The 25,532-nt window shown below is 40.5% G+C and overlaps 1 long non-coding RNA gene across 1 annotated transcript in view; it reads left to right on the top strand.

The window, feature by feature from the left end:
• The first annotated feature begins 10,808 nt into the window (after window positions 1–10,808).
• LOC140678853 (uncharacterized) overlaps window positions 10,809–25,532 on the top strand; it is a 127,090-nt gene continuing 112,366 nt past the window's right edge. The window contains exon 1 of the long non-coding RNA XR_012050498.1: window positions 10,809–11,060. This is a non-coding gene — a long non-coding RNA (uncharacterized lncRNA). The remainder of the gene's footprint in view (window positions 11,061–25,532) is intronic.

Genomic DNA, 25,532 nt, shown 5'->3' with positions numbered 1-25,532 from the left:
ACATTATTGTGCCTAATTTTGTTGTGATGCCCCGCTGGATGCATTAAACAATGTAACAAGGTTTTCCAAAGTAAATCAACTCAAGTTATGGGAAAAAAATGCCAAAATGGCACTGCCATATTTATCATTGAAGTCACAAAGTGCTTTTTTTTTTTTTAACATCTCTCCAAACAGCAGCTTGGAATTTGGGACATGCTCTAGGTTGAGGTGGTGGGGTGGGGGTGGGCAGTAGGGGTAGCGGGGGGGTGTATATTGTAGCGTCCCGGAAGAGTTAGTGCTGCAAGGGTTTCTGGGTATTTGTTCTGTTGTGTTTATGTTGTGTTACGGTGCGGATGTTCTCCCGAAATGTGTTTGTCATTCTTGTTTGGTGTGGGTTCACAGTGTGGCGCATATTTGTAACAGTGTTAAAGTTGTTTATACGGCCACCCTCAGTGTGACCTGTATGGCTATTAACCGAGTATGCCTTGCATTCACTTGTGTGTGTGAGAAACCGTAGATATTATGTGACTGGGCCGGCACGCAAAGGCAGTGCCTTTAAGGTTTATTGGCGCGTGTACACAGCGGCGTTTTAAAAAGTCATAAACTTTACTTTTTGAAACCGATACCGATAATTTCCGATATTACATTTTAAAGCATAATATCGGCAGTCCGATATTATCGGACATCCCTAATAGATATATATATATATATTTAATTTTTTTTAACTTAGGTTTTCCCGCGGGCCGGATTTTGGTCCCCTGGACTAAAACATGCTGTATATTTAGGTCATTTAATTCTTCCTACTCAGCAATTATTTGCCAGCATGTGACACGTGTGCCGTCTGCACGAAGGCGGGCGACGAGTGTCTAATAATTGTATTCCCTTCCTCGCCGAGCGAGCACAAGCCAGCGCAGGAGGCTCCTGGGGCGGCGTGTGTCCCAGGGAACAGAGGCAAGAGGAGGTAATTGTAGAAGAGTCAAAGATAGCATCGCAGCTTGGGGGCGGCTGTCAGCGCCACGACGGCCTGCGCTCATTTGTCACCGGCGCAGACAAACGGCAATCAGCGCTGACACAACAGCGACTTGACTGACCGCTTGTGAGGCAACGCTAACGTTTGGCCACTACGGCCGAGGTCAGGGAGGAGGCAAACGGCAGACTTTTAGGTCAGTTAGCGTGCCCTCTGCACGCTTGAGGAAATATTTCCACATGTTCAACCCTAAGCCAATATTTGCTGGTTTGGACAACACTAAAAACGATATACCGTATTTTTCGGACTATAAGTCGCTGTTTTTTTTCATAGTTTGGCCGGGCTCCAGTGCGACTTATATATGTTTTTTTCCTTCTTTATTATGCATTTTCGTCAGGTGCGACTTATCAAATCAAATCAAATCAACTTTATTTATAGAGCACATTTAAAATTTACCACAGGGGTAGCCAAAGTGCTGTACAATGAGCAGGTTAAAAGATAAAACGAGTACCGAGCAAACACAACACAAACAGAACACAATAAAAAATAAATAATTAAAATAGAATTAATAAAAACATAAAAACAGGATCACAGCAGGTGTATTATGGGGCGCCATTGCAGGATGGATATCACTCAGTGTTAAAAGCCATGGAATAAAAGTATGTTTTTAAGAGAGATTTAAAAACAGGAAGAGAGGAGGCTTGTCTAACACTCAGGGGTAGGTCGTTCCAGAGCTTGGGAGCAGCAACGGCGAAAGCTCTGTCACCTCTAAGCTTCAGCCTTGTGTCAGGGACCGTCAACAGCAGCTGATCGGCTGATCTTAAGGATCGGGTGGGGCAGTAAGGCTGAAGGAGGTCGGAGAGATAGGTTGGCGCGAGGTTGTTTAGACATTTAAAAACAAATAAAAGGAGTTTAAAATGTATTCGGTAACGCACAGGGAGCCAGTGAAGGGACGCTAAAATAGGGGTGATGTGCTCACGTCTGCGGGTCTGTGTTAGCAGACGAGCAGCAGAGTTCTGCACGAGCTGCAGGCGGGCGAGGGAGGCCTGGCTAATGCCAACATACAGGGCATTACAATAATCAAGACGAGTCGGGATAAAAGCGTGGATTAATTTCTCAAGATCATGTCTTGATAGAAGCGGTTTCACTTTCGCTATTTGGCGTAATTGATAAAAGCTTTTTTGAACGACGCTGCTGATTTGTTTTTCGAATTTAAAATCTGAGTCAAACTTTACCCCCAGGTTTGTGACAGAGTCGCTGAGATACGGGGTCAGAGTGCCGAGGTCAACGTTGGGGGAGGGAGAGCGACTTGGACCGAACAACATAACTTCTGTTTTATCTTCATTTAGGCTCAGGAAGTTAGCTGAAAGCCAGACTTTGATGTCGTGCAGGCAGTCAATAAGACGTTGAACCGTGTTATTTAGTGCCATGGGAAAATAAATCTGGCAATCATCGGCATAAAAATGAAATGCAATACTGTACTTCCTAAAAATAGAACCAAGGGGGAGAAGGTAAAGCGCAAATAAAATTGGGGCAAGGATTGAGCCCTGGGGGACCCCATGTGGTAAAGGAGCTGTGGACGACATAAAACTGTCTACTTTTACACAAAAACTCCTGTCGGTTAGGTACGACCGGAACCAGTTGAGGGCGGCGCCCTTAATGCCCACACAGTTCTCAAGACGAGTGATTAAGGTGGCGTGGTCGACGGTGTCGAACGCAGCAGACAGATCTAAAAGCACCAGGACAACATATTTACCAGAATCAGTGGACAGGAGGATATCGTTAAAAACTTTTAGAAGCGCTGACTCTGTGCTGTGGAGGGCTTTAAAACCAGACTGGAACAGCTCAGTGATACCATTATCCTCTAAGAAGGGCAACAACTGACTGTAGACAACCTTCTCTAATATTTATGAGTCTTAGTCGCACTTATACTCCGGTGCGACTTATACTCCGAAAACTACGGTAAGTACTTTTAATTTGTCCTTACTGTCCCTACCGCCCGAGAATTTGATGGTAGAGTCCCGTTTTTCTATCCCGATACCAGCTTTTGCCAACCAGTTAGTCGCCTGCTAGCTAGCTAACCGAATAGGACAAGCAAACACAAATATAACGGTCGACATATTTTGGCATTCGAGGAATTTTGTTTCACTTATTATGACATTTCAGTTATGCTGGAGCCATTCCTGCCGCCCAGGAAGCAAAAAATGGTACAGTCCGTCATCTTACATGATGGTGAGAATTAGAGATGTCCGATAATATCGGCCGATAAATGCTTTAACATGTAATATCGGAAATTATCGGTATCGTTTTTTTTATTATCGGTATCGTTTTTGTTTTTTGTTGGGTTTTTTTTGTTTGTTTTTTAAATTAAATCAACATAAAAAACACAAGATACACTTACAATTAGTACACAAACCCAAAAATCCTTCCTCCCCCATTTACACTCATTCACACTCATTCACACAAAAGGGTTGTTTCTTTCTGTTATTAATATTCTGGTTCCTACATTATATATCAATATATATCAATACAGTCTGTCAATCATCAATCAATCAATGTTTATTTATATAGCCCTAAATCACAAGTGTCTCAAAGGGCTGCACAAGCCACAACGACCTCCTCGGTACAGAGCCCACATAAGGGGCAAGGAAAAACTCACCCCAGTGGATCGTCGATGTGAATGACTATGAGAAACCTTGGAGAGGACCGCTTATGTCTCTAGGGGAGACCGAATGCAATGGATGTCGAGTGGGTCTGACATAATATTGTGAGAGTCCAGTCCATAGTGGATCCAACATAATAGTAAGAGTCCAGTCCATAGTGGATCTAACATAATAGTAAGAGTCCAGTCCATAGTGGGGTCAGCAGGTAACCATCCCGAGCGGAGACGGGTCAGCAGCGCAGAGATGTTCCCAACCGATGCACAGGCGAGTGGTCCACCCCGGGTCCCGACTCTGGACAGCCAGCATTTCATCCATGGCCACCATGGAGAGGGGAGCAGAGGAGAAAGGAAAAGAAACGGCAGATCAACTGGTCTAAAAAAGGGGGTCTATTTAAAAGCTAGAGTATACAAATGAGTTTTAAGATGGGACTTAAATGCTTCTACTGAGGTAGCATCTCTAACTGTTACCAAGAGGGCATTCCATAGTACTAGAGCCCGAATAGAAAATGCTCTATAGCCCGCAGACTTTTTTTGGGCTCTGGGAATCACTATTAAGCCGGAGTTCTTTGAACGCAGATTTCTTGCCGGGACATATGGTACAATACAAAGAACTCAGATTTATTGCCAGGACATATGGTACAATACAATCGGCAAGATAGGACGGAGATAGACCGTGTAGTATTTTATACGTAAGTAGTAAAACCTTAAAGTCACATCTTAAGTGCACAGGAAGCCAGTGCAGGTGAGCCAGTATAGGCGTAATATGATCAAACTTTCTTGTTCTCGTCAAAAGTCTAGCAGCCGCATTTTGTACCAACTGTAATCTTTTAATGCTAGACATAGGGAGGGATACAGTCCGTAAGCACACATGATTGTGCGTGCTGCTGGTCCACTAATAATACTAACCTTTAACAGTTAATTTTACTAATTTTCATTAATTACTAGTTTCTATGTAACTGTTTTTATATTGTTTTACTTTCTTTTTTGTTCAAGAAAATGTTTTAAATTTATTTATCTTTTTTTTTTTTTTTAAAAGGACTTTATCTTCACCATACCTGGTTGTCCAAATTAGGCATAATAATGTGTTAAATTCCATGTATATATCGGTTGATATCGGTATCGGTAATTAAGGGTTTGGTCAAAATCGGAATATCGGATATCGGCAAAAAGCCATTATCGGACATCCCTCGTGAGAATATATGTTTGTATGTACAGTGTCCAATAAAAAAAATACAATTAAAAAAAAAAAAAAAAAAAGTTGTTTTGATAGCGGCTAAATTAGCATGTTGCGATACTTAGTACATGGGATCACGTCTGTGTAGAGAGTTGAAACAGCGGTTTGTTTTGCCAGTTACTGTGATTAAACACGACTTGTTTCATGTTAAAAAAATAAATAAAAAAATAAATAAAAATAAAAAAATTGCTAGCGAAAATAAGCCCCTCTACTTTTTTTCTAACTTTTGAGGACTTTTTCTTATTTTTTTTCTAACTTTTTGCCAGCTATAACTGTCCCGGAGCCTCTATAATCCCGCCTCCTTACATCGTCATAAATGAACCAGGAAGCAACCTGCTAAATATAGTTAACAGTAAGACAAGCTAGCAAAATAAGCCTACTACTCTACTTTTTTAGTCATTTTTAATATTTATTTTATTTTATTGTATTATTTTTTTAGTAGCTGAGACTGTCCTCCAGTCCTATAAACAAAACATGTATGGTCCCGCCTCCTTACGGAATCACACATGAACCAGGAAGTAGCATGCAAACCAGAGTTAATAGTACGACTTGCTTGCAAAAATAATGTCACAATATCCATGCAAACAAAGCAAGAAGAAGGCACTCGAAAGTCAAGTACAGCTCCACTTTTCAAAATGCGTTAGCTGGATTTGCAAGCTCTGAGTCACCTTGGGGAGAAGTCGCTTGTCTAAATTTCTAAGACCCCAAATATCCGAATATTAGATGGCCCAACTTCTTTCAATAGAATTGTTCATAATTTGAAACTTCAATCCAAGTAATTTGATGAATTAAAAGCTCTTCACCCCCGGGAAGTTAAAATGGATTTACAGGGAGTGGAATTCAATTCATTGTAAATCAAATAAATTAATTGTAACAGTTTGTCACATTTAACAAAGTTTTTGGATGAAATAGGAAAAAACACTCAAATTAAACACACATTTCCTCTATTTTGAATAATTGGATAAAGTAAAGCATTCTGGGATCCCCACCCATAATTCCATAAATTTTACGCAATGTTTTACCAAAGATGCATGTATTCTTAACTGTCCATGGGAGGGAAATGTAATCAAAATATAATTAGATTATATTTATTTTATTACGGTTTGGTTTCTTCCTGTACAGCGCTCTTACTTTTTCCCCCCCACTTCCTGTTTTGGTTTGTTCTGCATTGATTTTCTCCCTGCTCATGAAGCGCTATTCCCCTCACCTGTCCTTGGTGACGGCGTGGCGCGGTTGGGAGAGTGGCCGTGGCAGCAACCTGAGGGTTCCTGATTCAATCCCCAGCTTCTACCAGCCGGGTCACGTCCGTTGTGTCCTTGAGCAAGACACTTCACCCTTGCTCCTGATGGGTGGTGGTTAGGGCCTTGCATGGCAGCTCCTGCCATCAGTGTGTGAATGTGTGTGTGAATGTGGAAATAGTGTCAAAGCGCTTTGAGTACCTTGAAGGTAGAAAAGCGCTATACCAGTATAACCCATTTACCCATTTAATGTGTCACCTGCACTGCAAAAACTGAAATCTAAGTAAGATTAAATATCTCAAATAAGGGTGATATTTGCTTATTTTCTGTCTGATAAGATCATTCTTCTCACTAAGCAGATTTTATGTTAGTGTTTTACTTGTTTTAAGTGTTTTGGTCCTAAATGATCTCAGTAAGTTATTACAGCTTGTTGCTGAGATTTTATGACCTATATTGAGTAAAACATGCTTGAAACTAGAATATCAAGTGTTGCAAAGCTGTGTCATTAACACTCACAAGTATAAAACTACTTTTTTAAAGTTATAATTTCTTATTTCAAGCATGAAATAAAAAATGACTTTGACACAATTGTGTCTCATAATGAAAACAGATGACAGCCAAATGGACTTTGCTGTTTTATTTTCAATGAAACAATAGAAAATATGTACTCTTATAGTAGTACATTGGCACAGTACATTAAACTGATAGTTAATATTTAAACATTTGACATTTCAAACAATTTTGAACAGAAATAGTTCATGCACATTTAGATAAATTCTTCACAATTACAATAAAAAAAAATGTGGCGGGGGGCCGGGCTGTACATACATGCGCACTAATTGACTGAAAGAGCACGCACTTGGCTCGATGATGTCATGTTATCGATGGGAAAATGTCTTTTTATCAATCAATCAATCAATCAATCTTTATTTATATAGTCCTAAATCACAAGTGTCTCAAAGGGCTGCACAAGCCACAACGACATCCTCGGTACAAAGCCCACATACGGGCAAGGAAAAACTCACCCCAGTGGGACGTCGATGTGAATGACTATGAGAAACCTTGGAGAGGACCGCATATGTGGGTAACCCCCCCCCCTCTAGGGGAGACCGAAAGCAATGGATGTCGAGTGGGTCTGACATAATATTGTGAGAGTCCAGTCCATAGTGGATCCAACATAATAGTAAGAGTCCAGTCCATAGTGGGGCCAGCAGGACACCATCCCGAGCGGAGACGGGTCAGCAGCGCAGAGATGTTCCCAGCCGATGCACAGGCGAGCGGTCCACCCCGGGTCCCGACTCTGGACAGCCAGCACTTCATCCATGGCCACCGGACCTGTGCCCCCCCCCCCCCCTCAAGGAAAAGGGGAGCAGGGAGAAAAGAAAAGAAACGGCAGATCAACTGGTCTAACAGGGGGGCTATTTAAAGGCTAGAGTATACAAATGAGTTTTAAGATGGGACTTAAATGCTTCTACTGAGGTAGCATCTCTAATTGTTACCGGGAGGGCATTCCATAGTACTGGAGCCCGAATAGAAAACGCTCTATAGCCCGCAGACTTTTTTTGGGCTCTGGGAATCACTAATAAGCCGGAGTTCTTTGAACGCAGATTTCTTGCCGGGACATATGGTACAATGCAATCGACAAGATAGGACGGAGCTAGACCGTGTAGTATTTTATACGTAAGTAGTAAAACCTTAAAGTCACATCTTAAGTGCACAGGAAGCCAGTGCAGGTGAGCCAGTATAGGCGTAATATGATCAAACTTTCTTGTTCTTGTCAAAAGTCTAGCAGCCGCATTTTGTACCAACTGTAATTTTTTAATGCTAGACATAGGGAGCCCCGAAAATAATACGTTACAGTAATCGAGACGAGACGTAACGAACGCATGAATAATGATCTCAGCGTCGCTAGTGGATAAAATAGAACAAATTTTAGCGATATTACGGAGATGAAAGAAGGCCGTTTTAGTAACACTCTTAATGTGTGATTCAAACGAGAGAGTTGGGTCGAAGATAATACCCAGATTCTTTACTGATTCGCTTTGTGTAATTGTTTGGTTGTCAAATGTTAAGGTGGTATTATTAAATAAATGTCGGTGTTTAGCAGGACCGATAATCAGCATTTCCGTTTTCTTGGCGTTGAGTTGCAAGAAGTTAGCGGACATCCATTGTTTAATTTCATTAAGACACGCCTCCAGCTGACTACAATCCGGCGTGTTGGTCAGCTTTTTAGACAATATGATTTGCCTGAGCAGCTCGTAGACCACGAGAGTAACAAGCGGTTGCCTTGTTGCCTTTCCATTAAGAACAATAAATACATATTTAGTATAAGTTTGCTGGTTTCAAGAAATGTAATGCCGAGCGCATATCATTATGTCAAGATAATGGCACTAGCATTTACTTAATTTAACAATATTTTTCAACATACTAAGAATTTTTTTTTTTTTTCTACCAAGAAAAGTGCACTTGTTATTAGTGAGAATATACTTATTTTAAGGTATTTTTGAGTTCATTGAGGTTAACTAATTTGACTTGTTTTGGAAAGTCTTGACAAGCTGAATTTTCTTGTTCTATTGACAGATAATTTTGCTTCGTTCAAATAAAATACCCCAAATTTTTGTATTTATTTTTTCTTGTTTTTTGTATTTTTTTTTACTCTTGTTTTTGAACACTGACTTTTTGCAGTGCAAGTATAACCCATTTACCATTCAGGGGGGTTTAAATCTGTGTCACCTGCCTCTCTGGTGTTGTCACTTTTAATTAATAGTAAATAAAATACTTTCTGATCTGCAAAAAAAAAAACAAAAAAAAAACTTGCTAGCAAAAATAAGCCTCTCTACTTTATTGCAGAGGTGGGACCAAGTCATTGTTTTGCAAGTCACAAGTAAGTCTCAAGTCTTTGCCCTCAAGTCCGAGTCAAGTCCCGAGTCAAGACAGGCAAGCCCCGAGTCAAGTCCAAAGTCAAGACTGGAAAGTCTCAAGTCAAGTCCTAAGTCCTGCATTTTGAGTTTCGAGTCCTTTCAAGTCCTTTTAACCACAGACTAATATATTAACACAGATTGTGTATGCTTTTCAAACGCTGTATTTATTTATTAAAACAAGTGCATTTTAAATTGCAGGAAAGAAAATTGTGCTGACATTGCACTTTATAATAGCACTATTAACCAGTCATTTTAAACATTAACTCATTCCTTTACAGAACAAACACATTGAAAAATAAAGTGCAAATGTACTTTTTTGTACAAAAGTGTTAACATTGAAAAAACATGACATATACGTGAACATAACAAAAAAGTTGTACTTTTTATATGTCAGGGCCCTATGCTGCATTGCATTTGCAAAAGACCAAATTAGCCAAAAGTCTGTCAGTCATTTGTGCACGATGGGGGCGTAGTATGATGCCACCATGGCTGAAAACTCGCTCCACTGGAGCACTGGAGGCAGGCACTGCCAAGACTCTCATGGCCACTCGGAACAGTGAAGGAAGAGTCTTCATGTTCAATGCCCAGAACAAAAGGGGGAGAGAGTTTTTTTGGGTTGGTGCACTACTTGTAAGTGTATCTTGTGTTTTTTATGTTGATTTAATTAAAAAAAAAAAATATTTCTTGTGCGGCCCGATACCAAACGATCCACGGACCAGTACCGGGCCGCGGCCCGGTGGTTGGGGACCACTGAGGTAAACAACCAACAGTATGTCAGAAAGCTAGCTAAAACGGTACACATATTCATAATATAGTATACATTTTAACTGACCTTTATTTTACTATTTTTGTCTTTTTTTAGGTGGCTAAAATACGCGGTGCTGCTGACCGCCGTCTAACGTTACGTGTGATATATTGACTAACGTAACCCTGCTTGAAAAAAATCACTGAACAAAAAGTATGAATAAGGTAGTGAACTGCAACAGATTCCCGTGTTTGCAATAACGTTGTAACGTTAGCAGTGAGTTTACAGCCTCACTGATTTAACTACACAGCAAATACAAGTCACGTTACTTAGCCAATAAACGTTATCTTACATTCAAAACTTACCGTTCTTTGTGCAACTTCAAATGCCGGACGAAGTTGGAAGTTGTTGCCTCTCCATCAGTAATTTTCGAACCGCATGTGTTGCATACTGCAAACCGTTTTGTGTTGACCACCTCGTAATTTTTATACCCAAACAAAATTATTTTAGGTATCATTTTTTGTTCACTGGCGTGTGGTTTGAACATGTCTTCTTCGTTGGTTGTCCTGCAATTTGATTGGATGAATGCTGTGTGATGAAAACAAAGTAGATCTAATTTGATTGGCTGTTGTACTGAGAGCACACCAGCTGACACACGCAACGCTGATAGACAAGTACACAATGAAAAATACGGAGCGCTCCCGAATAACTTTTTCATCTTTGGGTTTGGGGGAAAGTAGCAAGTCATGTCAAGTCATGTCAATTCAAAAGGCTCAAGTCCAAGTGAAATCACAAGTCATTGATGTTAAAGTCTAAGTCGAGTTGCAAGTCTTTTTACATTTTGTCAAGTCGAGTCTAAAGTCATCAAATTCATGACTCGAGTCTAACTCGAGTCCAAGTCATGTGACTCGAGTCCACACCTCTGCTTTATTGAATCACTTTTGAGGCCTTTTTTTTTTTTTTTTTTTTTTTTTTTTTTTTTGCAAGCCAAAACTGTCCCCAGGCCTCTAAAACACAACATTGATATAATCCCGCCTCCATTACATCATCATAAATGAACCAGGAAGTAGCCTGCTAACCCTATTTAAACAGTACGACCAGCTCGCAAAAATAAGCCACTCTCTACTTTTTATTGTCATGTATGAAGACTTTTTTTAACATTTTACTTTTTGCCAGCTAAGTCCCCTGGCTTCATAAACACAAATAATAGCAGGCTACAGAAAGTAGCCTGCTAACTAGCTAACGAGCTAACAAGCTAACAAACACAAATAATGCGCTCCACCTAATTTTGGCTCATGGAATCATCTTTACAAGGTAAGAATGCTCAGTTTTTATTGAACTTGTTCATCAGTGTGTATGGCCGTGTCAAATATTAGTATAGTGTAGATTAATGTTGGCTAGACCTGACTAGCAGTCCTGGATTAATGTTGTGTTGAGAAGGCCTTGGGGGGGGGAGGAAACCAAACAACTTGGAAGCGAATGTGGAGCATATTTACGGGGTCATCTGGTGGTGACCGTCCTGCAGGACAAGCTGACCCATTTCAGGCCTTTCAGCTTTCTTCGTGCTAAATTCCCTCCTCACACAATTACCCAACCCCAACACTGCAAAAAGTCAGTGTACAAAAACAAGAAAAAACAAAAACAAAAATGAGGGGTATTTTATTTGAACTAAGCAAAATTATCTGCCAATAGAACAAGAAAATGTGGCTTGTCAAGACTTTCCAAAACAAGTAAAATTAGCTAACCTCAATGAACCCCAAAATACCTTAAAATAAGTATATTCTCACTATTAACAAGTGCACTTTTCTTGGTAGAAAAAAAAAAAGAGACCTTTTTGCTCCATCCATCCATTTTCTACCGCTTATTCCCTTTGGGGTCGCGGGGGGCGCTGGAGCCTATCTCAGCTACAATCGGGCGGAAGGCGGGGTACACCCTGGACAAGTCGCCTCCTCATTGCAGGGCCAACACAGATAGACAACATTCACACTCACATCCACACACTAGGGCCAATTTAGTGTTGCCAATCAACCTATCCCCAGGTGCATGTCTTTGGAGGTGGGAGGAAGCCGGAGTACCCGGATGGAACCCACGCAGTCACGGGGAGAACATGCAAACTCCACACAGAAAGATCCCGAGCCCGGGATTGAACCCAAGACTACTCAGGACCTTCGTATTGTGAGGCAGATGCACTAACCCCTCTTCCACCGTGCTGCCCACCTTTTTGCTCAATATGTTGAAAAATATTCATAAATGAAGTAAATGCTAGTGCCATTATCTTGACATAATGATATGCGTTCGGCATTACATTTCTTGAAACCAGCAAACTTATACTAAAAACTAATTTATTGTTCTTAATGGGGGCAGCACGGTGATAGAGGGGTTAGTGCATCTGCCTCACAATACGAAGGTCCTGAGTAGTCTTGGGTTCAATCCCGGGCTCGGGATCTTTCTGTGTGGAGTTTGCATGTTCTCCCCGTGACTGCGTGGGTTCCCTCCGGGTACTCCGGCTTCCTCCCACCTCCAAAGACATGCACCTGGGGATAGGTTGATTGGCAACACTAAATTGGCCCTAGTGTGTGAATGTGAGTGTGAATGTTGTCTGTCTATCTGTGTTGGCCCTGCGATGAGGTGGCGTCTTGTCCAGGGTGTACCCCGCCTTCCGCCCGATTGTAGCTGAGATAGGCTCCAGCGACCCCAAAAGGGAATAAGCGGTAGAAAATGGATGGATGGATGGATGTTCTTAATGGAAAGGCAACAAGGCAACCGCTTGTTACTCTCGGATCATATGGTCTAAAAATGCATTTTTCCATCGATAACATGACATCATCGCGCCAAGTGCGTGCTCTTTCAGTCAATTAGTGAACATATCAATCAATCAATGTTTATTTATATAGCCATAAATCACAAGTGTCTCAAAGGGCTGCACAAGCCACAACGATATCCTCGGTACAGAGCCCACATAAGGGCAAGTCCCAGTGGGACATCGATGTGAATGACTATGAGAAACCTTGGAGAGGACCGCATATGTGGGTAACCCACATATATAAAACACATATACAGCCCGGCCCCCGGCCAAATTTGTTTTAATTGTAATTTGGAAGAATTTATCTGAATGTGCATGAACTATTTCTGTTCAAAATTGTTTGAAATATCACATGTTAAATGTTTAACTATTAACTGTCAGTTTACTCTACTGTGCCAACTGTACTACTTTATGAGTTCTATTGTTACATTGAAAATAAAACCGCAAAGTCCATTTGGCTGTCATCTGTTTTAGTTATGAGACACAAATGTGTCAAAATTAGGGCTGCAACAACTAATCGATTAAATTGATTAAAATCGATTATAAAAATAGTTGGCGATTAATTTAGTCATCGATTCGTTGAATCTATGCTATGCGCGTGCGCAGAGGCTACTTTTTTTTTTTTTTTTTAATAAACCTTTATTTTAAACTGCAACATTTACAAACAGCTGAGAAACAATTACCAAAATAAGTATGGTGCCAGTATGCTGTTTTTTTTCAATAAAATACTGGAAAGGATAGAAATGTAGTTTGTCTCTTTTATACGATTATTAATCGATTAATCGAAGTAATAATCGACAGATTAATCGATTATCAAATTAGTTGTTAGTTGCAGCCCTAGTCAAAATCATGACTTTTTTTTCATGTTTGAAATAAGAAATTATTATTTAAAAAAAGTAGTTTTATACTTGTGAGTGTTGATGACACAGCTTTGCAACAGTTGATATTCTAGTTTCAAGCATGTTTTACTCAATATAGGTCATAAAATCTTAGCAACAAGCTGTAATATCTTACTGAGATAATTTAGGACCAAAACCCTTAAAACAAGTAAAACACTCTAACATAAAATCTATTGAGTGAAAAGAATTATCTTATCACACAGAAAATAAGCAAATATCACCCTAATTTGAGATATTTAATCTTACTTAGATTTCAGTTTTTGCAGTGAAGGCCCTTCTCGCTCTCTTAGCGTCGCGGCCCTAGTTAGGGCGCCCGCCGTTCATACGAGCGGGATTAAGTGGATCATTTTCCGGCGTTTGCAGCAGCTTCTCCGCCAAGTGGTCTTGATGTCAGTCCAAGCATAATTGAGTCATCTACATCTCATCTAAAATGGATGAAAGGACTTTTTGATACCCCATCCATAACCCCCCCTGTCCCCCTTTTCCACCACCAGCAGCACTTCCTCTAATCTACAGGGAGGAACATCCAGACATGAGAGTGTAGGTAGAGTACGACGAGAAATAGCGATACAGGCACGCTTTCCATTCAAAAACCTGACTGAAGTAGTCTTGGGTAAAAAAAAAAAGTGACACCATGACTCATTAGATTGAGGAAAAGTGTCCAAATATGACCTTTGAACTTTACTATATTGCACTTGGTGGCTGTTTTAAAAGCCTTTTGATGTAATGGCGTCACACTGACAAAGTGCAGGAAAGGAGCTGATTTCGTCATAATCACAATAACTACATAATTACGCGCTGACGTAACCTTTGACCTCAGTTGGGAGATGGTTGCTTGTTGGACTGGGTGTTCAAAAACAAGCTTTATGACGTTAAAATATGTATCCCCTCTGGTTGGAAGAGGATTGTCTGTTTGGCTTTGGGTGTAAAAGACCTTTGACCTCGACAAGCTTTGTTGTTGTTTTGTTGATATGATTCAAAAATTATATTAATAGCGCCTCACAGTAATTTAGAGCTTTAGTTTTATATGTAGTATCTCATATGTATTATGACTATTTAATAGGGCTGTGAATCTTTGGGCACCACACGATTCGATTCGATTCTTGGGGGTAACGATTCGATTCAAATTCGTTTCTCGATTCAAAATCAACACTTTTTGAATAACATTGGATGCCAGTTCTATGATTAACCACATTCGTCAATAACACAGATAAGCAGCTGTTATACATCTCTATATTGTTCAAAATAAAATTGGTTTTGTTTGATCAATTCGAGCCAAACATTTAATAAAGTCAAATACAAATATGGCAACAGGAAAAGTATCTAACATGTCTCTTTGCTAAAGTACAGTAAATATATACAGCAAATATGGGCATTTGCATCAACAATATGATTTGCTGGAGTGGCTGGACGGGTTAGATAAAAAAAAAATTAAAAAAAAATAATAATAATATATATATATATATATATATATATATATTAAGTTAAAGGATCAATGATTGTCACACACACAAGAGGTGTGGCGAAATTATTCTCTGCATTTGACCAATCACCCTTGATCACCCCCTGGGAGGTGAGGGGAGCAGTGAGCAGCAGCGGTGGCCGCGCCCGGGAATCATTTTTGGTGATTTAACCCCCAATTCCAACCCTTGATGCTGAGTGCCAAGCAGGGGGGTAATGGGTCCCATTTATATATATATATATATATATATATCCATCCATCCATCCATTTTCTACCGCTTATTCCCTTTGGGGTCGCGGGGGGCGCTGGAGCCTATCTCAGCTACAATCGGGCGGAAGGCGGGGTACACCCTGGACAAGTCGCCACCTCATCGCAGGGCCAACACAGATAGACAGACAACATTCACACTCACATCCACACACTTGGGCCAATTTAGTGTTGCCAATCAACTTATCCCCAGGTGCATGTCTTTGGAAGTGGGAGGAAGCCGGAGTACCCGGAGGGAACCCACGCAGTCACGGGGAGGACATGCAAACTCCACACAGAAAGATCCCGAGCCCGGGATTGAACCCAAGACTACTCAGGACCTTCGTATTGTGAGGCAGATGCACTAACCCCTCTGCCACCGTGAAGCCCATATATATATATATATATATATATATATATATATATATATATATATATATATATATATATATATATATATTTTTATTTTTTATTTTTTATTTTTTTTTAATTGATTATGAATCGTTCCAAATAAGAATCTCGATTCATTCTAAAAATCACATTTTTTTTTGACACCCCTACTAAAAAATAATTCTAAATAAATATTTGATTTTAATAGTAATTTTTTATGTGTAAAACTATGTTTCATATCAATTACAATAATATTATTTTGACATCTGCATATCATGCTTTTATGAAAGATACAATTATTTCATTAAAATAGTTCATTCTAATACGTACTAATACTTACTTGAAACATATTGCAGGACAATAGATCCAAAGTGCAGCTTGTGGCGGTTTTTCTATTGTCCTGCGGCACATTGTGTTAATGAAGTTAAACAAAAATGATACAAAATTTAGCAAAAATGCACGATTATCATTAATTAACAATCACTCAAAGTTTTGTTTTTAAACTTGTTGTTTTAAACCTTGAATAAAAATAGACCTAACTGAAATATTAAAGTGACCCCTGTTTCTTTTGATTATACTGTAGCTATTATTCCATTATTACACCAAATTATAACATTCCTTAGTTTTTTTCCTGGGCAAAAAAAATCATAAATCCGACCGTGTGTTGTCCATTTTGGCTGAAAACCAAAACTATTTTATGTGGAGGTTTCAAGCTATCATATCTTCACTGTACCTTAATGAGTAATTCAGTAGCGTAGTTTCTGGACCATAGGACGCACCGGATTATAAGACGCACTGCCTATGAGCGGGTCTATTCAGGTCTTTTTTCATACAAAAGGCGCACCTGATTATAAGGTTCATTAAAGGTTTTATATTATGATTCTTTTCTAAATTTAAAACATTTCTTTGTGGTCTACATAACATGTAATGGTGGTTCCTTGATCAAAATGTTGCATCTTCAAGTCGCTTTCTGACAGTCTTATTTACGTGGCTCACCTTCGGCAGCGTCTTCTCCCCGTCATCTTTGTTGTAGCGGTGTAGCGTGCAAGGACGGGAGTGGAAGAAGTGTCAAAAAATAGAGCTAACTGTTTTAATGACATTCAGACTTTACTTAAATCAACAACGGAGCAGCCTCTTCTCATCTGTGGCTCACCGGAAATGTGTCCTGTGAAAAACCATCCGACCGGAAGTTTCTAATAACTAAAATTCTATGGGTGAATTATGTAAACCCACTACACTGGTAATTTTTAGTGCTTCCATAGCGAGATATAAGTTAGAACTTTACGCTACTTTATATTACAAATGGCAACAGCAGAGGGTGAATGCCCCATAACAAGAAGATAGTGAAAAAGAAGAAGCTTATCGACTACGGCGTCGGCACGGACTGCAGTGGTGGACAAGCGCAAATTTTCAGGATTTATGCAGATCCCAAATATACATCAGCAGGTACCAGAAGGTAAGAAAAGTTAGTTTTGCATAATATTGTGAAACAAAACACCAGATAATATGTCTGATAATGGGTGCCATTTTGCAGGTCCTTATACACACACTATAGTAATACTTGTATCTCTGACTACGGTAGTCGTAATGGGCCGACAATCCATCAAGCGGTGCGGCTTCAAAGTCATACTAAAACATTTTGACAGATTTTTGAGTGCCGTGTGTAATGTTCTTTATTTTTAATGGAACATTGAAGTGTTGTTTACTGGTGTCACATTGCAGTCTACGCATATCTCTTGTGTGTGACTACCATCTACTGGTCACACTTATTACACCACGTACCAAATAAAATTGTTTCGAGGCCGGTAAGCACAACCAGAATTATTCCGTACATTAGGCGCACCGGGTTACAAGGCGCACTGTCGATTTTTAAGAAAATGAAAGGATTTTAAGTGCACCTTATAGTCCGAAAAATACGGTACTTAAGTGCCGTTTTACCTATCTGGAGTACCTCACTTTTGTCAGTCATCACCAGAATTGACAACATGTTTAGGCAAATATGCACAGACTCAAACTCCTGGGGGTGAATTTGACAGTTTTTGGTGGGGAAAGCAGCAAGAAGGTGTGATGCATTTATTATCATGACAAAAAAACCCAGCTTATTTACTCTAACCTTGAAGATGAATTGCTGGTGGTCTCTCCTACACACACACAAACACACACACACACACACACACACACACTGCCCCCTTGATTGACAGCTCCTCAAATGAGCATCTTGAGTAGCACTGGGCTCTGGCCCTGCGAGTAAGTGGGCCGTCAAATTACATCCAGGGGAACCGGCTGGCCCTCTCTCCCCCTGGCAGAGGTCTATTTATTTGTCTGTTTATTTGCTTGCTTTAAATATTTGGTGGCGATGGAGGTGGAAGGAGGCGGGGGTAAAATATTGAATTTCTGTCCCCGCGGTCAGAGTCCCCTCATATTTAGTTAATAAAGAGCAGAGGAGGTTGTTTGCCCACAGAAGAGCAGGATACGCCGGGACTTTATTTAAGGGAGTCCTCTGAGAGAGGCGCTGACCTTCTTCTCATGGAGGACTCAGCTTGTGTACACTGTGCTGCCTCTTCCTCTCCATCCTCCATCCTCTCTCCTGCTGCTGGCTTTCTTTGTCGTCTTTCTTCCCTTCTTCATTGGCCTGATGTTTTCCTGGCTTTATGCACAACCACGCTCTATTTGACTGGACTCTATCTGGCCTTGGGTCTCCCGGGTTAAACACTTAATTGCCTCATCAGTGGCTTCTTTCACTGGGTGGGGCGGAGTTTAATACTTGTTTTTACATTTAAATAGATTTACAGTAGAGAAGGGATTCATATGGCCCCATTTTTGGGCGGATCTCGCCCGAGAGGGGGATTACACGTGTATATGTATGTATATATATATATATATATATATATATATATATATATATATATATATATATATATATATATATATATATATATATATGAATGTCAGTTTTTACCATTTTTGCAAACACAGCATCTGCACCTGAAAGGTGATTTGGCAGAGAATGAGGAAGTGTTGTTGTGTGTCTGTATAAGCGCGGACTCACGGAGACGAAAGTGTGTACACGGGAGGTAAAACCTGTTATATTTATACCATTTGTTATCATAAGATTGGTAATTAAAGTTAAAAATAGCGTCCGACGTCGTGTCATTTCTTCTGGGGGCTACAATATATTATATTACTTTAATTTGTTTTCAAGTAAAAAAACAAACATATTTTCAAGGTGTGGCAGTAATAAAAATGCAGGGGCAGTCCACCACATTCAATTACATTAAGGGGATATCCTGATCTGTGACTCTAAAAAAGTACCGTAAATTACGGACTATAAGCCACTCTTTTTTCCAACACTTTGAACCCTGCGACTTATAAGACAGAGCAACTAATTCATGGATTTTTTTTCACTGACGACAATGATGAAAATAGTTTAAAAAATAACAAAAAACAATCAGGCTGGGTGTTTGATTGTTTGTAATATGGCGCCATCTTCTGTGCGAATTCGCTTACTGCAGATGCTGCAGTGTCCTTCCAATTATCCGAAGTGCTTTTTCTAATTTTTTTTTTATTTGGGTGCTGTTCAGTCTTCTAGCCGTCCATGGCTTTTTTCCTCGTATGGATTTGTCATTCATCACTCCAAGCAATGTTTGTAAGTTTTACAGTATAACTAAAACTGTTTATGATTACTAAACGGTCCCATGTGGGATGTCTATAAGAGTGTTTGTATGCACATTTGTACGTGCTATCGTAATGTAAAGATCGTAATATGCTAACACGTTTATAAGTGTCCGTGTTAGTATTATTTACTTACAATGGCATTCTTTTAGTATATTTGCAGTTTTACAAATTACTCAGTAAATTCACTGTGGATTTATTGAGTCTGTTTAGCTCAATGTCTACCGGCTAGCCTGGGAACGCCCCGGGATCCCCCAGGTGGAGCTGGACGAAGTGGCTGGGGGGAAGGGAAGTCTGGGTTTCCCTGCTTAGGCTGCTGCCACCAGGATGGATAGACGTTAATGGCTTTGTGATGTACATAAAAGTAATTTCTTAGTAACACCGTTTTCCAAACACTGTTACTAACAAAACCAAAACAACAACAAATAGCTAGCAACAACAACAGCCAGGTTGCTACAATGATTAGGAATAAACACTTTACCTTGTTGGTTAATCTTCAATCAATCAATCAAAATTTATTTTTATAGCCCTTCATCACAAGTGCCTCAAAGGGCTTCTCAAATCACAACGACATCCTCGGATCTCAACCCACAGCCAGGCAAAAAAGAACTCAACCCAGAGGGAACAATCACAAACTTTGGGAGGGACCGCAGAAGTGGAGACAACCTGACATGTTTTGATACGTTCTAATTGAATGTTATGATCGACGGTATCGAAAGCAGCGCTAAGATCAAGTAGCAGCAACATGGATGACGCATCAGCATCTATAGTTAGTAATAGATCATCAGTCAGGTTTGTCTGAGAGTGATTTTCCTTGAAACCGGACTGAAAGGGTTCACAGAGATTGTTATACGCTAAGAGTTTAGCTGCTGTATAACACATTTTTTCGAGGAATTTTAGAGATAAAGGGGAGATGCGACACCGGCCGGTAGTTTAGCCGTAGGTCAGAATCGAAGTTAAGTCTTTTAAGCAGAGTATGAATAACCACTGTTTTAAATGCGAGGAGAACAGTATCAGAGGAAAGTGATAAGTAAATAATATTTAGCACTGATGGTCATAATAGTACAATCTTACAAGCGAGTGTGTATGGGGCGGTGACGTGGTGGGCCCAGAAATTTGGTGCTAAGCCCCTGTTGACATGTATCAAACTCTAAACATTGATTGATTTCTTAATACAATGTGCTCCTTGGACAAAGAGAATGAAAACATTAAAATCGAATACGTCATGCGGGTTATATCTCAACAAGCCTGACACACGAAATAAAATAAAACACAAAGCTGGCGAGGAGAAAAAAGAATGACTTCATGCGACAACACGAGCAATTAGCTTGATTGGAGTGCTGGTGTAGCGCTCATTAGCATGCATGCTTCTACAAGCCTGGCCGAAGCAATCAATGCCGGCCATTTTATTTATTAGTAAATAGAGACAGATGGCCACGAGGAGCTTGTATCGACTCGCCACACAGCCTTTTAAAGAGGAATCAATGGCAGGAGCGGAGCGCTGAGACGCTGGCATTAAGTTGCTAATAAAAAGCCTTATGAGCGCTGAGGTCAAATGGAGCTCTTCCTCTCGCTTCGTTGTGTTGTTGTCGTTGTTGTCGAGACGCCAACATGACTTCACGAGAGCTGACAGCTGTCAACACACGTACACACTCCTACACCGCACGCCACACCACCATTGATCGGACGAGCGGGCACGCGAGTGACAGCGAGGTGGCGGGGCGCGGTCAACCTGTGGCTGCGATGTCACACGCAGGACGCTTGTACTTGAGTTCGCAGGCGGCGGCAGAAAAAGTCCCAGTATCGATCGTGTACGTCCATGTTGCTTTCAGTGTAGAACATGGTTAAGTGGGTCGGTGGGGTTTGCAGTTTGGTACGTACTTATTTACTTGTTTCGGACATACTTATATTAAGTAACGTCACATGATTACTAGGGATGTCCCGATCCAGGTTTTTGCACTTCCGATCCGATACCCATATTGTTTTTGCACTTCCGATCCGATACCGATACCGATACTGACCGATACTGGCCTATCCGAGCATGTATTAAAGTTTAAAGTTATTTAGCCTACTTAGTTATCAGAATCATGTTGAAAAGGGTTTTAGTACTCTTGATAACAACTAGCCAGCTGAATTAGGGGAGTTTGAATAATACACAATGGTTGGTAACAAGACACTGACCTGTTTATTCAAGGATAAACACAAAATAGACAAAATTATACATGACAAACAGAAATGGCATCATTGAAACTAGGGCTGGGCAATATGGCCTTTTTTAATATTGCGATATTTTAAGGCCATATTGCGATACACGATATATATCTCGATATTTTGCCTTAGCCTTGAATGAACACTTGTTGCATATAATCACAGCAGTATGATGATTGTATGTGTTTTGATTGATTGATTGAGACTTTTATTAGTAGGTTGCACAGTGAAGTACATATTCCGTACAATTGACCACTAAATGGTAGAACCCCAATAAGTTTTTCAACTTGTTTACACAAATTGATTCATGATACAGATATATACTATCAGATATATACTATCATCATAATACAGTCATCACACAAGATAATCACATTGAATTATTTACATTATTTATAATCCGGGGTGTGGAGGGGGGCGCCTTATGTAAGTGTCAAAAAGACAGCCAAAAGAGTTTGATATGAGAATAAATCTAAAGTTAAAATATAGGGTAGAAATGTACCCATTTGCAGGAAATGTAGTCTTGATTTTCCAAATTTTCTTTCAAGGATTGCAGGTCTACATTAAAACATTCTTCTTCATACTGCATTAATATATGCTACTTTTAAACTTTCATGCAGAGAAGGAAATCACAACTAAATAGATCACTAATTTTTTCAGACGGTGTTGATGTGGAAATTTTTGCCTCAGCATTTTGATGGTGTGGACGGAGATAAGCGTCTAGACAGACATTACAATATTTGAACAATGATGACGAAAACTGTTTTCTCTGTCGTGTCCGTGTGTCGAAAATTGTTATGCGCTTATTTTTTTATTTGATTTTGTGCGTGGCATATAATTTCTATGCGCACAGGCGCACACCTTAGAGAGAAGGTTGGTCACACGGCTGCGCTAGCATCACAGCTAACGTTAGCCATGCTGCTACCTCTCTGCTCGGGGAGGGCGTATACGTATGTGACGTATGACGTGACAGTATGTGACGTGTGTAAGAAGGTGCACTTGCTGTCTGTGAGAGGGAGACACAGGAAAGAGTGAGAAGAGCCTGTCGTGTAATGCCAGCAGCTAAAAGCAACTGCGTGAGATTCCACAGACCTGTGGATGTGTTGAAGGTGTGCTGGAAAATGCGGAACGGAAATTACGGAGCAGCAGAAAAGTGGAATGTATTATTTAAATCGGTGCGTTGGAAAACACGGACCAGAGTTTTTTTTTAACTGGATCTGGATCGGCATTTTCCCATGCCTTGCCGATACGCATTTTTTGGCAAATATCGGCAGCTGATCCGATCCAAATATCGGATCGGGACATCCCTAATGATTACATTTGTCAACATATCCCAAAAGAAGCAGGAACAAATGAAGCCGTCGGCTTCGCTGGGCCTGAGCTCATCTAAGATGGACTGATACAAAGTGGAAAGGTCTGACGAGTCCACATTTCAAATTGTTTTTGGAAACTAGTAAGTTTATGTAATACATTTTTTTCTGGCTCGAACAAAACAGATTGTTGTTTTCGGCTCTTACTCACCCTGTCTCGTCAACACGTACGCGCAGGGAGGGCGTGTACACATACTAAAGCAGTCCAAGACACTGTCATGTTGTTGTTATGATTGAATGAATGGTAAATGGGTTATACTTGTGTAGTGCTTTTCTACCATCGAGGTACTCAAAGCGCTTTGACATTTGCTATTTCCACATTCACCCATTCACACACACATTCACACACTGATGGCGGGAGCTGCCATGCAAGGCCCTAACCACGACCCATCAGGAGCAAGGGTGAAGTGTCTTGCTCAAGAACACAACGGTTGTGACTAGGATGGCGGAGGCTGTGTGCTGTTAAACCACTAAGGCAGGCCTGGGAAATTATTTTGACTCGGGGGGCCAAAATTTAGAGAATAAAATGTGTCTGGGGGCCGGTATGTCTGATTTTTAGGAACACTTATACAAAACCTCACAATAATGTCTGATTGAATGCTAAAAACGTTATGACAGACCGCCTTGAAAAACGGAATGGAATTTTTTTTTTTTTTTTACTGAATGAGACACCCAGAATGTACATGAAAATAAAGAATGTGTGATTTACAATATTATTTATGAAGGATAAAACCCTGAATATTGACAACACATGAACGTCACACCCCCTCTTGATCGACATATTTTACAATCAAGCGAAACGCAACAAAAATGCAACAAACACAGCGAAATATAAATGCGAAGGGAAAAAAAACAAAACACCAACAATCTGATACATCACCAAGCTTTAGAACTTTGTTGTAAAGATCTCCTTCCGCGTCTGTCCCGAACACCCGCATTTCAGGCTGGCTGCTCTGGAAACACTCTGTGGAAACGCTCCCCACCCACACCGCTTGGTGCGTCGTCTGAGCTGCTGTGACTTAGATTACTACAGTAACTAATTAGATTACCATAGTAACTAATTAGATTAGATTAGAAGAGTGGATCGTGAGATCGACAGGCGGATCGGTGCGGCGTCTTCAGTAATGCGGACGCTGTATCGATCCGTTGTGGTGAAGAAGGAGCTGAGCCGGAGGGCAAAGCTCTCAATTTACCGGTCGATCTACGTTCCCATCCTCACCTATGGTCATGAGCTTTGGGTTATGACCGAAAGGACAAGATCACGGGTACAAGCGGCCGAAATGAGTTTCCTCCGCCGGGTGGCGGGGCTCTCCCTTAGAGATAGGGTGAGAAGCTCTGTCATCCGGGGGGAGCTCAAAGTAAAGCCGCTGCTCCTCCACATCGAGAGGAGCCAGATGAGGTGGTTCGGGCATCTGGTCAGGATGCCACCCGAGCGCCTCCCTAAGGAGGTGTTTAGGGCATGTCCGACCGGTAGGAGGCCACGAGGAAGACCCAGGACACGTTGGGAAGACTATGTCTCCCGGCTGGCCTGGGAACGCCTCGGGATCCCCCTGGAGGAGCTGGACGAAGTGGCTGGGGAGAGGGAAGTCTGGGCTTCCCTGCTTAGGCTGCTGCCCCCGCGACCCGACCTCGGATAAGCGGAAGAAGATGGATGGATGGATAGTAACTAATTAGATTACCATAGTAACTAGTATATCATGCAAAAGCACAGATTCCAACCATTGAAATACTTTGTATAGTTCAAGACTTACGGTCATTTGAGAACATCACTGCACATCATAATGGCAGCTACAGTTTCCATTGTAAAGTTCTAAACACATTTTGGGGGAATATCCGGCGGGCCAGATTGAAAAATTTAACATGCAGCCCCCCGGGCCTTAACTTGCCTAGGTCCGCACTAAGGGTAACATAAACTAGCAAATGGTGATTTTGTTATATTCTTTGCTTTTTTTCACTTTTAAAAAATGTTTTAACTGCGAGCAAGTTGCAAACAGCTCCTTTAACTTATTCACTGTTTTTTTTATTGGTGAAAGTTTGACCCTGGAATAATTAAATCCCTAAGTAAACGAACACATCTAAATCCAACATATCAATTGACACAGATTAGTTTTCAAACAATGTCTGCATCATTTAAGGTCAAAATGTTTTAACTGTCTTAACTTGAACTGCAATAACTTATTGTTGCACTTAACTGAACAGTTAATTTCAGTTTTTTTGATGATGGCAGCTTTACCATGGAACAGACGAATCCCAGTGTAAAAGAATGTGTCGAAATCCATACAAATCTATTGACACAAACAGTACGTCTGCATCCATTAAGATATGATTGTTTTGTTTTCATTTAAACAATAGTTAACTACTCTTAATCAAGGTTTTGTAATGACGACAATTCGACCCTTGAACAGATTATATCGTATGTATTTTAAGTAGGGTTGTCCGATAATATCGGACTGCCGATATTATCGGCCGATAAATGCTTTAAAATGTAATATCGGAAATTATTGGTATCGGTTTCAAAATTATCGGTATCGGTTTCAAAAAGTAAAATGTATGACTTTTGAAAACGCCGCTGTGTACACGAACGTAGGGAGAAGTACAGAGCGCCAATAAACCTCAAAGGCACTGCCTTTGCGTGCCGGCCCAGTCACATATTATCTACGGCTTTTCACACACACACACAAGTGAATACCACGCATACTTGGTCAACATCCATACAGGTCACACTGAAGGTGGCCG

The sequence above is a fragment of the Nerophis lumbriciformis genome, linkage group LG06 (assembly GCF_033978685.3).
Source record: "Nerophis lumbriciformis linkage group LG06, RoL_Nlum_v2.1, whole genome shotgun sequence".
Classification (NCBI taxonomy): domain Eukaryota; kingdom Metazoa; phylum Chordata; class Actinopteri; order Syngnathiformes; family Syngnathidae; genus Nerophis; species Nerophis lumbriciformis.
This window is presented reverse-complemented; position numbering and strand designations above follow the sequence as displayed.